This window comes from Eschrichtius robustus, chromosome 18 (genome assembly GCF_028021215.1).
Source record: "Eschrichtius robustus isolate mEscRob2 chromosome 18, mEscRob2.pri, whole genome shotgun sequence".
Taxonomy (NCBI): Eukaryota; Metazoa; Chordata; class Mammalia; order Artiodactyla; family Eschrichtiidae; genus Eschrichtius; species Eschrichtius robustus.
The window spans coordinates 40,819,025-40,835,805 of NC_090841.1; positions in this window are offsets into that span (position 1 = coordinate 40,819,025).

Genomic DNA, 16,781 nt, shown 5'->3' on the forward strand with positions numbered 1-16,781 from the left:
AGGAACTACTCTAGTCATAGATATATTGTGTTATTATCAAAGAATGACATTTATTTTACTATGAATCTAAATCTAAACTGATTTTGAAGAACACACACAAATATAACATAATTTTTTAAGTTAAATTCAATATTTTAAAAATATTTACCAAATTAAATCAAAATATATTAGTTATATATATATATATATATACCTTATATATATGTATATATGGTGTTTGTTGTAGAAATAAAGCTCTTCTATACTTCTTAAATATACTCTAATCCTATAACATCTTGTTGAACCCAGTAAAATAATTTACAAAATGTAGAATTTCTGGTTCTCTTCCAGATTTCTTTAAGATAAATAACATGAGCCTGCATTTTCTGAGAGTCTATGTTATTTCTAGTGGTAAAAATGTATGAGTTGTATCATATTTAGTCAAACCAAGTCCTATTTTATTAAGAATAGGGTCATAACAATGAGATATCATCTCACACCGGTCAGAATGGCCATCATCAAAAAATCTAGAAACAATAAATGCTGGAGAGGGTGTGGAGGAAAGGGAACACTCTTGCACTGTTGGTGGGAATGTAAATTGATACAGCCACTATGGAGAACAGTATGGAGGTTCCTGAAAAAACTACAAATAGAACTACCATACGACCCAGCAATCCCAATACTGGGCATATACCCTGAGAAAACCATAGGTCAAAAAGAGTCATGTACCAAAATGTTCATTGCAGCTCTATTTACAATAGCCAGGACATGGAAGCAACCTAAATGTCCATCGACAGATGAATGGATAAAGAAGATGTGGCACATATATACAATGGAATATTACTCAGCCATAAAAAGAAATGAAATGGAGGTATTTGTAATGAGGTGGATGGAGTTAGAGTCTGTCATACAGAGTGAAGTAAGTCAGAAAGAGAAAAACAAATACAGTATGCTAACACATATATACGGAATCTAAGGAAAAAAAAAAAAAAAAAAGGCCATGAAGAACCTAGTGGCAAGACGGGAATAAAGACACAGACCTACTAGAGAATGGACTTGAGGATATGGGGAGGGGGTGGGGTGAGATGTGACAGGGTAAGAGAGTGTCATGGACATATATACACTACCAAATGTAAAATAGATAACTAGTGGGAAGCAGCCGCATAGCACAGGGAGATCAGCTCGGTGCTTTTTGACCACCTAGAGGGGTGGGATGGGGAGGGTGGGAGGGAGGGAGATGCAAGAGGGAAGAGAAATGGGAACATATTGTATATGTATAACTGATTCACTTTGTTATAAAGCAGAAGCTAACACACCATTGTAAGGCAATTATACTTCAATAAAGATGTTTTAAAAAAAAAAAAAAAAAAAAAAAAAAAAAAAAAAAAAAAAAAAAAAAAAAAGAATAGGGTCATAATTCTAACTTCAGATTGTTGACTACCATTGTCTATTTGATATTTTACTTCAGTATTATTCAGTAAAGTTTATCATTTACAACTGACCCTCAAAGGCTAAATGCCTTATCTCTACACATCACTGATATGGTAAGCAAAGCCCTTAATACTGGAGAATTGAACCCCCATGTTCCGGATTGTCACGCAAATGAAGAAGTCAATAACCAAGATAGCCAATAACCAAGATAGCCCATAACTAACATACTATTTTAAAATTATCTTTAAAAATAGTTTAAAAAATAAACTCCTAATTGAACTCTGTTCAAACCAAAATCAAACTATGTTCTCTTTACTTCCCTATCCTCATCTTAAAGAATTGTCCCATCCACTGAAGCCCATTAATAGTGAGAGAGAAAGAGAGAGAGAGAGAGACAGAGGCTTCTTGCCTAAAAAGTCAATAAAGACCATACAACTGGTAATATTAAAACTCAGCAGATTTTTGAGTAGCTAAATTGATAGTTATTAGAGGCATATAGTTAAGTAATGAATCCCTTTCTTCTTTTTGTCAAGTATAAGTGTGCATAATTTGAGGTGAAATAATTATTAAAATACATAATATTTTGTATAATTAACATTAAGCTTTGCCACCCCAAGTGAGGCCTGCAGACTAGCCATATGGGTATCACTTGGGAACCAGTTTAGAAATACAGTGTCTTAGGTCTAACCTCACACTTACAAAATTATAATCTGCATTTTAACAAGATCACTAGGGAACTAGTATGCAAATTATAGTTTGAGATGCACAGACATAAATTAATAACTGCCAAGCGATGTGGCAGTAAGGACAATGTTTCTCACCTCTTCATGATTTTCATTTGTACTGTCACTGAAATTAGTTTTTTTTCCTTCAGAGATATACATATGTGTTAGGAGTAGGGATGGACTGGAGTGTTCCTGAAATAAGATGAGCCTAGCAGAGTTCTGCAGAAGAAAGAAGGTAAACCTCTCAGTCTTAAAGACAATTCAGTGAGGTTGGAAACTGGTACATCCATGAACCAGTGAGGGGCTTCAAATCTTTTGTTTCTGGTAGTTTCAGATACCAGAGTCTGGCCACATAAAATTAGTGAAAGCTTAAGGCAGAGTGGTGAGCCGTGGGTAAATTCATAATAAAGGCAGGGATATGTTATAACAGAAGATTTCCAGAATGTCAGTGTGAAGAGCTCCATAGACCTGCTCCCCAGAAAAACATTCATAACAGTTGAAAATTGTATTTTTAAAAAACAACCATTCAAAGTTTCTGCAAATTTTCCTTCAAAGTAAGAAACATGTATTCAAGAAAATCTGCTAGAACCTAATAAGAATAGGGAGAGTCTGTGACATTTGAGACAAGACCCACTGTCTCCTTCCTCCTCACAGCTCAGCATGATGGAAATGCCAGGCAGCTGCATTCAAGGACACAGAGCTTTCCCCACTGTTCCCAGTCAAGGTCCATTGTGTCTTCCTTGTAGGGGAAAGGTCACCAGCATTTCTCATCATGCTAGTTAGAGTTGCAGAGACTAAACCCCTGGTGAGTATGGCCAGGTCAGGGGTTTCCTTCTTATGCACAACTCCACTCATTTTGCAGAGGCTTTACTTCGGGTGCAGAGCACTGAGAACATTGAAGCCCTGATTGCTCTTCTGCAAACTTTTACAAAATGCAGAGGTCCAACATTGGAAACTGCAAGTCCAAAATGTGGTACAATATTAAGCTCACCAACATGCAATTTGAGAACCAGAAGGAGGAGAGAGAAAAAGAAATGTGCAGAAAATAATATTAAAATAGCTAATGGCTGAAAACTTCCAAAATTTGTTTTAAAACATTAATATACACAACAAAAATGATCAATGAACTCCAGGTAGAATAAACATGAAGAGACCAGTATCCAGATACATCACACTAAAATCCAAAGAAACTTTGTCTTTTACAAGGGAACATCCAATAAGATTAACAGCTGACTTTGTATTGGAAACCATGGAGGCAAGAAATCAGTGGATGACACGTTCAAGTTGCTGAGAGAAAAAGAGAAAATCAGCCAAACAAGAATCTTATATCCAGAAAAATTTCATAAAGTAAAAGTAAAACAAGGACAATCTTACATAAATAAAAACTGAGGGAATTTGTTGCTAGCAAACTTGCCTTAGAAGAAATACTAAAGGAAATTCTTTAGGCTGAAAGAGGTAGACCCATACAGCGATTTGAATTCACATTAAAAAGCAAGAAGCACCGGTATAAGTAATTGCACAATTATAAATGAGGGTCTAAATGTGTATGTATTCTCCTTGCTTCTTTTAAGCAACTGAATAAAAAAAAAGTGTATAATTGTATTATTAAGCCTGTAACATAGAAATGTAACGTATTTGCTAACAACAGCACAATGGATATGGGTGGGAGAAAACCTATATTGGAGTGTGGGAATGACATCAGATGGTAATTCGAATTCACAGGAACAAAAACAAACAAATACAAAGAACCAGGAACAGTATATAAAAATATTATAACAAACTATAAATATATACATGTTCTTTCTACCCTCAATTTCTTTAAGATGCATAAAATTATATAACATAATAATTTTAACAATGTAATGTTTGGTTTATAATATAAATATATGATTACCTTACCTATTCAGGTGTAAGGAAAATATCACAAAAAGGCAGAAATGAAATAGAACTATGTGGGAATAATGTTTATGTATATCTCACTGGAATTAAATTAGTGTAAATTTGAAGTAGATTCTGACAACTTAAGATGTATATGGTAGTCCCTAGAGCTAAGAAAATGATTTAAAAATATAGTGAAAAAAATCATTAACAGAATTAAATGCTACTCTAGAATGTACTTGGTGCAAAAGAATTAGTAAAGCAGGAGGAGAGGACAAGAAAGACATGAACATATAGACAGCAAAGGGAAAGACGGCAGACATAAGTAAATCCAAATATATCAGTAATAACATTAACTGACAATGGGTTAATAATCCAATTGAAAGGCACAGATTATCAAACTGGGTTTTTAAAAATCATTCAAGTTTATGCAGTGTACAGGATGCACACTTCAGATTCAAAGATACCATAATTTGTGACCATCTAATGTGGTTTTTGTGTGGTCTAAGACATACAGAAAGGAGAAACTTAAGCCATTATATGACCAATCAATTTGTTGGGGTAAATATATGATCCAATCTTGAGAAAGCATTTCAAGCAGGAGTAACAGTTGCAATGTAACCAACTTAATTACCCTCCTTAATTTTAATGCTTTCCTTTTTATGGTGCAACAATTATTATCTTTCCTTGTGTGTATAAACATTATTTGGAGAGTTTGTAAAAGAGTATTAAATATTGGCTCCTATTTTTAGAAATTAATTTTCATAAGATCTGACATGGGATTCAGTAATCCAACTTTTATAGTATTATCACTTTTGCATATTCTGTTGGTCACTCAGACCATCTCTGGTAAAATATATGAAAGGTCTCTATAAGGGTATGAATAATACCAGGAGGCAGTTATAATTGGAAACCATCTTGGAAGCTGCCTACCATAGTCTCTTGTCTTACTACTTTAATTGTTCCTTTTCTTCCCTACAAAACCATGGTTTCTTTGTACTTTGTCATTTCCATCTGCATAAAAGCAATGTTCAATATTATTCATTTCAGGAGAAAACAAATCCTAACATCAAATCCCTGCTACTTGTCACCGCCAAACTCTGTAATTAGTTGCCAACATAGGTTGGCTTTATTTTTTTTTCACGTCCTGTTCATTATTCAACACACTCAAATCAGGTGCCCATCTGTGTGACTGTACAGAAACATGGATTTTGAAAACTTATAATTTTTATGATTCTAAAATCCATAGACATTTTAAAAATTTAGTCTTCATCTTACTATACCGCTTAGCAGCATTTGAGGCACTAGATCACTCTTCTCTTCTTTAAACAGTCTCCTCTCTTGCTTATCCTTGTTTTCATCTTACTCTATGATTATTTCTTCCTGTCTCACTTTCTAACTCTAACTTACATCTCCAAATTCAACATTTTGGTGTTTGGCATAGCTTGCTCCTTATTCAGACTTCTTATCCTCTGTCTCTATATAATCTCCTACTCATCAATTTATATGTGTTTAAATACTATGCAGATACTGTGCAGGTAATTCAAGAATATACATCTATCTCTCTGACCTTAATTCTAACCTACATTCTCTAATATACAGTTTTCTTCTTGACAACCTTATAAGAATAGATCAGCAGTATTTCAATATTCTTGTAATCAATATTATCTCTTTATTTTCTCTTGTTAACTTGTTCTTCTCTCAAACTTCCCCATATCAGCAAATGGTAGTAGGCTTCATTCAGTGGTCCAAAGACAGCACTTAACTATTTGTTAAGCTGAATCATCCCTAAGTTTTCACAACTCTATATCCAAAATATACCTGAACTACATTTATTTATTTTAATATCCAGTGACACCCTCTTAGTTCATATTACCACCACACAGTATTATATTTTGTGTATATACTCTTTTCTCTATCTAGCACCCAGGGTGAGTTTTATGAAACAAAATATATCACGTTACTCTCAACTTAAAATCTTCAGTATCTTCCTTTTCGACTTAGGCAAGAGTTAGCATGTTAATCCTTCCCATAGTCGAAATTTTCATGCCTTATCTGACCTCTGTCTGCTGCCCAATATCATCCAACTTCTACTCTCCTGTTGGCTCATTATAATTTATTCATAATGAACTTATCTACCTCATTTCCTCATATACATCAAACCCCTTTTTCTTCATTGTCTTCACACAGGTTATTTAAATCTACATTAAACGCTTTCACTACTAGACTTTTAGGATAACAGAAAGAGAATTAGTAAGATAGTAATCAGTAAGATCATTATAATAATAGCATGTGCTTGTTAAATAATCCAGTTTCCTATGAAATAAGTGTTAAAATTCTCAATCTGTTTGGCGATAGGGAGGCTTTCCTTGTATGGTTCAAATAATAGAAAATTTCTTCACCTAGTGTATTCAAAATAGTAGAACTATATTTTGCGGGTAGCTAGATTCACGGGTAATTCAAAACAATGGAGGGCAGGAAGGATAACAGTGGACTGGAATAAGAAACTAGAAAGTTGATAGAAAGCAAAGCATATACATTCAGAGTCTATCTTTCTGGACCCATATGTTCTCTCTCTTATTTTTTTCTTTGTGTCTAGATCAGTCTTTTAATATGCTATTTGACTTTATTTCTCTTTGTTCATGGTGGAAGAAAGCTGCCTCACATTGTACAAATTCTTAGATTAAATAAATCTCAAAATTTATCTTGATTTCTGATTCTCACTTGCAAATTTAGAGGAGGGAGTAACTGAGAGTCACAGTGTGAATTAACAGTCCATTCCTCCTCTGATCAGCTATGATCTGGTGGGTGGAATTTTATATAAAACCAACAATGGAACCAAAGTTCTCCCTCTCAGTGGAGTTCTTATAAAAGTGGTGTGATGCGTTGGTCAGATATACCAAAAAGAACTCATTATAAACCTCTTCAAATATGGTTCAAATACACATTCTACCTTTATTATACTTCCTAAAGCTATGATCATATAATCAAGTTTCTACTGCAGAAGGTCACTTACGGGTAAATAATCTATTTGGAAGATATTTTATTTAAGACAGTCAGTGCCAAAGTACTCAAGAAATCTGAACTTTAAATGGAAATATATGACAAAAAGTGGATATGCAGAACATAATTCTGCACTAATAAAAGCCTTACTCCAGCATCTATGATGCATTCCTCCTTTATTTGTATGCTTATTCCATATTAAGTTCTTGAGACCCTATCCCACATTTATCTTACGTTTCCCCTGTGGTTATTGATATTGTCAAGCATATTATACCTGCCAAAACCCAACCGTGCTTCTAACAAATGAAATAGCTTTGAAGATTTCCTCAAGCTTTCCAAATTTATCTCTCGTTTGGGATTCTTCTTGTGTTTTTGTATGGACAGTTTACAGACTTTCCTGACCATATAATAAAGATAAGACCCTCAGCATACTCTGTACAAGGCAGATGTGCACACCTTGTACTCTGTACTTTAATTCATTCTGACATCTCTGCTTGGACTTTCCTCCCATTCTTATATCTATCAAAATCCTTCTTTAAAACAAATTAAAAGTTACTACTTCTGCAACATCTCTTTTGAAAATTTGATGTTAAAAAAGAATCTAAAAAAGAATAGGTATATCAATATGTATATGTATAACTGATTCACTTTGCTGTATACCTGAAATTAACCCAACATTGTAAATCAACTATACTCCGATAAAAATTAACCAAAAAATGCTACCTTTTTGTAATCTCACAATTTTTAAATTGAACTTATGTCAAAGCTTTTCCTTAATGATGGTCTGGAATTTGGGATAAATATGTACCAGTATTGTCTCCTCCACACGACTATTTCCTTGCAAAAAGGAAATGTTTCGCTTTTCTTGTAACTACGTCACTTAATACAGTATCTATCACAAGGCAGGCACTTAGCCAATGTTTGGTGAGTAAATAAGTTGCTTTAATTTGAAACATAAAGTAAAAGAGCTGCATTATGAGACTATACTCATGTGGATTTGGAAAATGAGGAATAAAGACCTTCATTAATATGAGGATAATTTGACATATTGAAAAGTTGGAATATTTTTAACAGAAACTCTTCAACTTTGTATAATCATCTTACGTCTTGCAGTAAGATGACCACATACTAAAAATTATAGCTTATTTCATTTACTAGACACTAGTGAAGGGTAGCCAAATAATAAATTTTAGTATACCAAGAAATCATAGGTTTCAAAATAAAAACCATCATGGATGTAGAAAGACAAGTTGTGAAAAAATTCTAAATCCCATCAATGACAGAAGGACAGGCTTTGTGGAGAGAAGAAAGCACTAAATGTAATATATTTTGAATTCAATGAAGCTCTTGATTTTTCTGTATGATATATGTATTTTGAAGATGGAAAATGTGGTCTCAGTAATTATTCTGTCGGGATGGAAGGTTGCAGGAATGACAGATAGTTGTTCAATTCTGAATTAACAGAGTAGTATCTAGAACTTACCAAATGGTGGTACACAAGCTAAAGACCTCAGGTCTAGATCGCCTAAGTATTCTTTAATCTCTAGATGTTCTAAATGTACACACATTTAGGGGGTCAGGGTGTTGGATGAGGGAAGTAATAGCAGTAAGAATAAGTTTAAAAACTATTATTTATGGAGCAGTATGTGCCCCCAATATACCTTCATTGTCTCACTTGCGTGGTAAACTTGAAAGATTGGTTTTATAATCTCAATTGTTACTAGAGAAAAAACCTGAAGTTTTGAAAGTAAAGTGAGCTAACAAAGATCATATAAACAGTACAGGACAGAGCCAGGATTCAAATTAGGTCTGTCTGATTCAGAAACCAATGATTTTTAGCCATTATGCCTCTATCATCTTCTGAAAGAAAATGAAATTATACAATAGAGTTGTTTTCATTCTTGCTTTTTTCTAGCATTAATTATTCATAACTGTAAATGTCTGTAAACATTATTGTTGTTTTATTTGTACTAAATTTGTTTTTTTGTTGTTGTTACTTTCAGAAAGAAAGAGGCATGGAGACAGAGCAGCCATCTTGCATGAATCTCTTCCAAATACTTCCTTGAAACACACAAACCAAATGGGACGGTTAAAAAAAATCGTGGAATGGATGACATTTGTGATGGATTTGTATTGTGTCAGTTTAGTCAAGTTTAAATTACATTTGCCAAAATGTCCTTCCCTGCAGAGTCTAGGGTAAGTCTAGACCATATTTTGTGTGAGATTTGGAAGGCAGAGGTGAAATAGCTTCATTCTTGTTCTGCTCATCAGGTGTGAGGAGACCACTAAGTGCTCTTGTCCCAAGGTTTGTGTTGTCATTTGCTATCTCACCTTTTGACTGGGGCAGCAGCTGGCCTGCAACAACTCCAGCTCTTGCTGTTCTCCTGGACCAGGTATGCATCATTTCCATGAAGAAGGCAGTCAGATTCTTCTAAAAGGCACTTGCATCATCTAGGCCATCATCTTGGAGGCAGTGAGAGACTGATGAGGATTCCATTCATCCTCCGAAATACCAATTTGTCCTTCCTTCTCTCCTTTCATGTCCACTTTCCCTTCCCAGCCACATGTCTGCTTACTTCAGGCTGCCACAAACACAGAGGAAATGGCCATAGATTGTATAACCTGTTCCCACAATTGCCTGAATCAAATCTGTATAATGCTTCCTATTGTATAAAATTTCTTGTGGTTCTACTTCTCTGATCAACCATGATTGATACTAGATCTTTGACAAAATTTGCTGATAGGAATTCCTAGCAAATTTCATTACATGATCAGGAGTAGCCAACTCATCAACTGCTGTGGGGCTGACACAAGACAGGTAGATATATGGCCTTAGTTACCAATGTAAAAAACATGTTTTAAAATACAATTCCAGCCGATAAATGTGGAAGAAATAATAGAACAAGAAAATCTCGATCTTGCAATAGCTTATGAAATAATTGATTCAGGTAAAGATCATTAATTGGTGAAAATATTATATGAAATATTAAGGAAGGAAGAATGTTGGGGCAAATGGGACCTTGCTGTCATCACTTCAACCTGCAGCTCATTCTTCATATCACTGAGAGGGAAAACCAGACCTATATGCCCCCTTAATATGATGAAATATGAAGTTCAAAACACTAGCCGTGATGTATTCTTACACAAATGTTAAATCTAAATTGAATAAAGCCTTTAAACACAAATTCTAGTTTACAAGAATATGGTATATAGCAGAACATGTAAAAGAGCATCATGATTGGGAAATAAAAGTTCAGAACGTGAGACATTCTCTGAGATAACTGACACAATATCTTCAACAAGTCAATGTCATGGAGGAGAAAACACTTTAGAGAAATAATAATTGAAGGCATCATGTGCACTTCATTTGGAAACTGATTTGAATAGACAAACATAAAAAAATAAATTTGAGAATACTAAGACATTTTAATATGTAATGGATGAGAAATTAATGTTTATTTTTTGGGTAATTATATCACTGTGCCTATCAAAGAATTATTTTTTTAAACAAATACATAATGAAATATGTAAGGTGAAAAACATGATTTCTGGGATTAGGATTTTCTTAAAGTACATCATCAACAACAACAACAAAAGCTAGATTAAGCAAGTTTTAAAAAATCTTGAGAGTCATTGAATCTGAATGATAAGCATCTAAAGAAAGATTCATTGTCTTACTATATTTACCTTTGTTTTACATATGAAATTTTTCATAATAAAATTTTTAAGTTATTACAATGAATAAATTGGCCTTAGCATCAGAAATAAAGAGAAACCAGGAGACTATTCTGTGCCTGGGTAGAATTAAATATGGATAGATAAGCCTCAAATAGGAGTGTGTTGGACTGTAGACATTACACAAAATAATTTATTTTCATTTATTCAAAAAATAAAAGAATAAAGGTTTGTTTAAAGTATAACTGCAGGAAGTTGAAAAAATTGTTTTAGGATTTTAATTTATAGCCTTTTAAAATCCCTAAATTAAGAATGATAATGTTGATTATCATTTATTTAAATGCTTTGAAAAATATATTTTGTATTTCTAAGCTATAAACATTGAAAATATATAAATAATTTACAAATATAAAATAATGTACATAATGCACATACATTGTATATTATGTATACAGAGTACATATACATTATATATACATAATATACATATGTACATTATATATACAAAGTATGTATTATATAACCTACACATATATGTATTATATGTTTATATATCATGTGTATGCAATAATATATACATATACATAAATACATATATAAATATGGAGTTTTACTCAATTAAATAAGATGATAATCTCCTCATCTCTACAATACATTGAGATGTTTTACAGGTAAGCCTCAGCTCCTCTAATGACTGAAGGGCTAAAGTAAACTTGCAAAAGATTCTAAGGTTTACACCAAGAAGGAAAACTCCTTCTCCCCTTCTTTTTTTCTGGTTAGTTTAGTGTGACACTCTCTGTGGCTACTCTTCTATAATGTTTTTCCAGATACATAATTCTACTAGGTGTTTTGATGTAAAATAAGTATAACTATTCTTAAAATTTGCTGTTATGAGAAACTGAAAGATGATGTAAGTTGTTTTACAGCTCTAAGTGGTTCACTGCTGCAAACCTGTGTCATGACCATGACATGTGGAGAGACTGTAAAAGAGAGGAAGAGTAGTGAAACAAGCTAAGTGTTTTCAAAATACCCTTAAAAATATTCCTGGAAAAAAAAAAATCTGTGTAGCAAATGTTTATATTTTTGCCCCAGGCCATTTAAAATCAGTGAACAATATTATGGGCATTTAAATTTTTTTATATAGATTAAGGAAAAAAATACTTCGTATTTTAACCTAGATTTGCTTTGATAATAATAAAACCCTTCGTATACAAAATTAGCATATCTGCTTGTAGTAGACAGAATATAAAATGTGTCCCAATGAATGCAAACTCCTGTTATTCATGCTCTGGTACAGTACCTCCCCACCTCTGTTGTTGTGGTCTGGACCTATTAACTAATTTCTAATGAGTACAATATGACAAGAAGGATGTCTCTTCTGAGATAAGGTTACTAAAGTATTGTGGCTTCTGTGTTAGGTGTTCTCTTTCGCTTTCTTGCTGCTTTCTCTGAATGAAGCCAACTGCCGAGTGGTGAGTGTCCCAGGGAGGACATAGACCTATGAGAAGTTCTGGGCGACAACCATAGAAGAACTGGGATCTTCAGTCCACAAAACCGTGAGGACCTGAAGGCTGCGAATAACAACACAAATGGGCTTAACAATTAATCTTCTCCATTTAATCTTTAGATGAAATCACAGCCCCCACTGACACCTTGATTGCAGCCTTGTGAGAGACTTGGTCCAGAGTCACAGAGCTAAGCCAGACCCAGATTTATAACTACAAAGTATGTAATATTATAAATAACTTGTTCTAAGCTACTAAACTTGAGGTAATTTGTTAAGCAGCTATACATTACTAATACATGGTTGTTCTTAAATATACATTGGCTAGTATAGAAAAGTTATTGCATTTTAAGTGGAAACCATAAGTTTTCAGTCCTTTTTGATTTATAGTCTGTATCTCAAAGTTGGAGAGAACCTCAAAAGTCATGTGGTCAACTTATATCCAGGTTACCTAACATAAAATTCTTGTACTTAGCTGTTCACAAATCTCGTCTCCCTTTCCTCCTGGGGACACAGCTCCGCTAGACTCTTATTTTCCAGACTTCTTTGTAGTGAGGTATAGTCTTGTTGCCATATAGCTGAATTCTGACCCTTGATTACTGTCAGAGTGAGGTTTGCTATTTCCACATAAACACACAAACAAAATAAATTCCTTCTACACGTGATGGCCTTTCAATTATTTAAAATATTTAAACATCCATGGGACTTTTTCTCTTGATAGGTTTCTTCACATAGATTTTTGTCTCTTGCCTTTAGAAATTATTCATTACATGAGCATATTCCAATATTAAAAATTATGTCTAGAAATATTTGAAGGAAAGAATCACAATTCATATTCATTCTGTGGTCTTATCCTACACATGAGAGGAATTTCTACTTCCCTTATTCACATAATTAATTACATATATATTGATCTTGACTACAGTTTTATTTAGGGTTTTTGTTGTTTTGTCCATGACTCATGATAAGCTTCCTTTAAAAAGAAAATAGTGAACAAACCACTTGTCTTTCTTAGATATGTTCATAATTTTCCTTCAATTCTGAATTTGACCAGTTAGATATTTGTATTCAAGTGAAAGTCTTTTTATTTACTTTTCTTAAAATGCATTCTCTCACACAAAATTCATTGTCATAAGGTCTTCTTGAATAGCAATATTTTTATTTAGTCAATTAATCCCTACCCTCTTTCTATCATGCAGTAATATAAGCATTTTTGCAAGATCATAATTCAAATTATCATCGTATTGTTGAACAAGACAGGACTAAAGACAGAGATCTGAGATCTGCCACTAGAGATATCAATCTAGCTTGGTGATAATCATTGAGAAACACAATTTGAATAAAATTGTTCAAAAATTAACAATGCAAAAAAATGATAATATTATCAAAATGAAAGTCTACATGAAATGACAAAAATAAATACCTTGCTTTCGAAATGAACCAGGACTATTACTATTTTTATTTAAAAAGTATTTCTTCTTTATAACATATTCTAATCTTCTATCCTGAATTCCAGTTTGAAAGACAAAACAATTCCCTTAAAGTTTACATCACTTAAATAATTTAAATTAACTTTAAATTGTGCTTTACTTTACAAGCCCAGAATCACAGCCACAACCTTACTGGAAAGCTTATAAAAATTTGAAATGCTCCAATAATTTTAAATCTTGTAGAAGTCTGGTACTTTCCAAATTAAAGTGCTAATAAAAAAATTAGCACTGAAATTTAAATCTCCATGAGCAGTACAAAATGATTTAATATTATTGAAGCCTTTCAATTTTTTATGAGCTTTCTATGTGGACGTGAATCAAGCAAAGTTGATTCACGTCCACATAGAAAGTTTCACTTTAAAACACACAAGCAACATTGTCAGACTCAAATTTTTCCTGGAGTAAATACCTGTCTTGTTTGTCTGATATGATATGAAGAAAAACAATCAACTTGCATTTAAATAAATAATTTTTTGAGTCTCCTCAGAGTCCAATTGCTCTCATCCAACTGATTATATGAAGTTCTTCTGATGTCAAGTGATGTACTTCAGAGATAAATGTGGGGGAGACGCAGGAACCTAGGGCTTCCAACAAATATATAGATCCTTGGTGCATGGAAATCTCTACCCTACATCTTCTTATTTTGGACACATCTATCTTGCCCAACTCTGAGGCCCATTGGACATGCATTAAAAGCCTTAAATACATCCTACACTGAGCATATTTTCTAATAAGGGAAACAACATAATCTCTTCTTACTTTTAGAAAATAGTGCCCTGTCATCTGTATTCTTATTAGAAAAGCTAGAATGTGCTGGCTTCAGTTGTGGAAATAGTTGCTTTGAGATGGTCTATTTTTCTCTTCTTAGAGGAGAAGAAGAGAGGATATACTTCTTTTGTGAAGTTATAAAACACAGAAGTATAAAGCAAAACTATCTCCTGTATATAAGGATACACATATTCTTTGCTTCTATTAAAAAACTGGACTCATCTTTCCTACTCCTAAACATAACAAAAAACAGTGACAGAGAAAAAAAGACTTTTCACCTTTATTACTACTCTTGAATACTTTTTGCATTCCTTTCAGGAATTCCCTTCCTTTGTTTAAGCTCTTGATGTCTTTCCCTTTAGAAATAACAAGGGATAGTTTTGAAAACTTTAGTAATTATGCCCTATAATTTTTTAAATAAAATACTTTTTTGATATTAAAAACACTCAGGATATCCAAAGTCTGTGGTTTATTTGATACACTTCCATTATAAAAGCACATTGATTGCAATAAAATGGCTTTGTTTCTTAAATACATAATTTTTTAAAGGTAGATATGCTTCAGGCTTTATCTTCCAGGAAAGAATAATCTGTCATGTTTACAGCAGGACTTGAAATTTCAATGTTCCAAAAATACCTACTTAATTAAGAGGTAAAAGTACTGTATTTTCCAGATGTTTCCCTTTACTAGCATCCCATTTTAATTTATTTGTGATACAGGGTGTGTGAGTGTGTATGTGTGTGTTTGTGACAGAGACAGAGAGAGAAGTGCTGGTCAGTGAGAAGGTTCTCAGAGCTCCTGTCTGTATCTAGTCTGGTCCTATACTATGACTCAGCTGTTAGTCATGGATGGCAGCTAGCAAAGATTTTACCACATCCAAACCATCACACTCTTTACTCTTCCCTCTTTCTGGCCTCCCGGGAAAATAAATACCCTTCTATTTCTAAAAGACTTCCTACAATATGATTCAGTAATTCTACCCCTGGATATATACCTGAAGAAAATGAAAATACTAATTTGAAAAGGTACATGTATCCCCATATTCATAGCAGCATTATTTACAATAACCAAGATATGGAAGGAACCCAAGTGTCCATCAACAGATGAATGAATAAAGAAGATGTGATATATACATATACATATAACTCAGCCATGAAAAAGAATGAAATTTTGCCATTTGCAACAATGTTGATGAATCTAGAGAGTATTATGCTTAGTGAAACAAATCAAAGACAAATACTCTATGTTATCACATATTTGGAGTCTAAAAAATAAAAGAAATAAATGTATATAACAAAACAGAAACAGATTCACAAATATAGAGAATACATTAGTAGTTACTAATGGGGAGAGGGAAGAGGGAGGGGTAAATTAGGGGCATGAGATTAAGAGATACAAACTACTATGCATAAAATAGATAAGCAACAAGGATATAGTGTATATCACAAGGAAATATAGCCATTATTTTGTAATAACTTTAAAAGGACTAACTATTGAATCAGTGTATTGTACACCTGAAACTAATGTAATATTGTCAATCAACTATAATTCAATAAAAAATGTTTAAAAAGAATAAAACAGACTTCGTACAATAGAATTGCCAGGATAATATTTGCACTGGTTACTTTATATTAATTTCCTTTTATACCACAATTAACTTATTGTCAAACTACAAAGAGAGTGGGAGTTTTGAGGGAATAATACACTCAGAAATCCAGAAGCTTTGATTAATCTGACACTTTTCCAAGCTGTCTTCTCCCAGTGAATCATTATTCTTTAACCCCATTTGCTGACTTTCTGTTGAATGTCCCTTAAGAAACTAAGTTCATTTTTAAATAAAGATATAATTACACACAAGAAAAATCACAGAAATTATGTTTTCCTTTCTATGACTTTGGCAATATACCTATTTAACTACTACCCATTTGATACAGAACATTTTCTTTATTCTCCACATTCCCTTTGGTCCATTTCCTATCATTCTCATAGCCCCCACTCTTCTCCCCAATCACTGGACTTCACATAAATGAAATCATATAATATGTATTCTTTTGTGTCTCTCTTCTTTTGTTCACCATAAAAATGTCACCTACCTTTAAGACCACTCTGAAATTTAAATTGGGTAATGTATGTATATCTCAATTTCAAGTTCATACTAAATATTTAAGAAGTGTTATTTGTGTAACAGTTTGTTAAACCTGTATTCATTCTGTTTCAATTATAAATGTGCCTAAACCAAAGAGTGACAATTATTGCATATTTGAAAGAAAAGTACTAGATGAAATGAAAGATCAGAAAAGAGAGTGAAAAAAAATATTGTGACCCTGG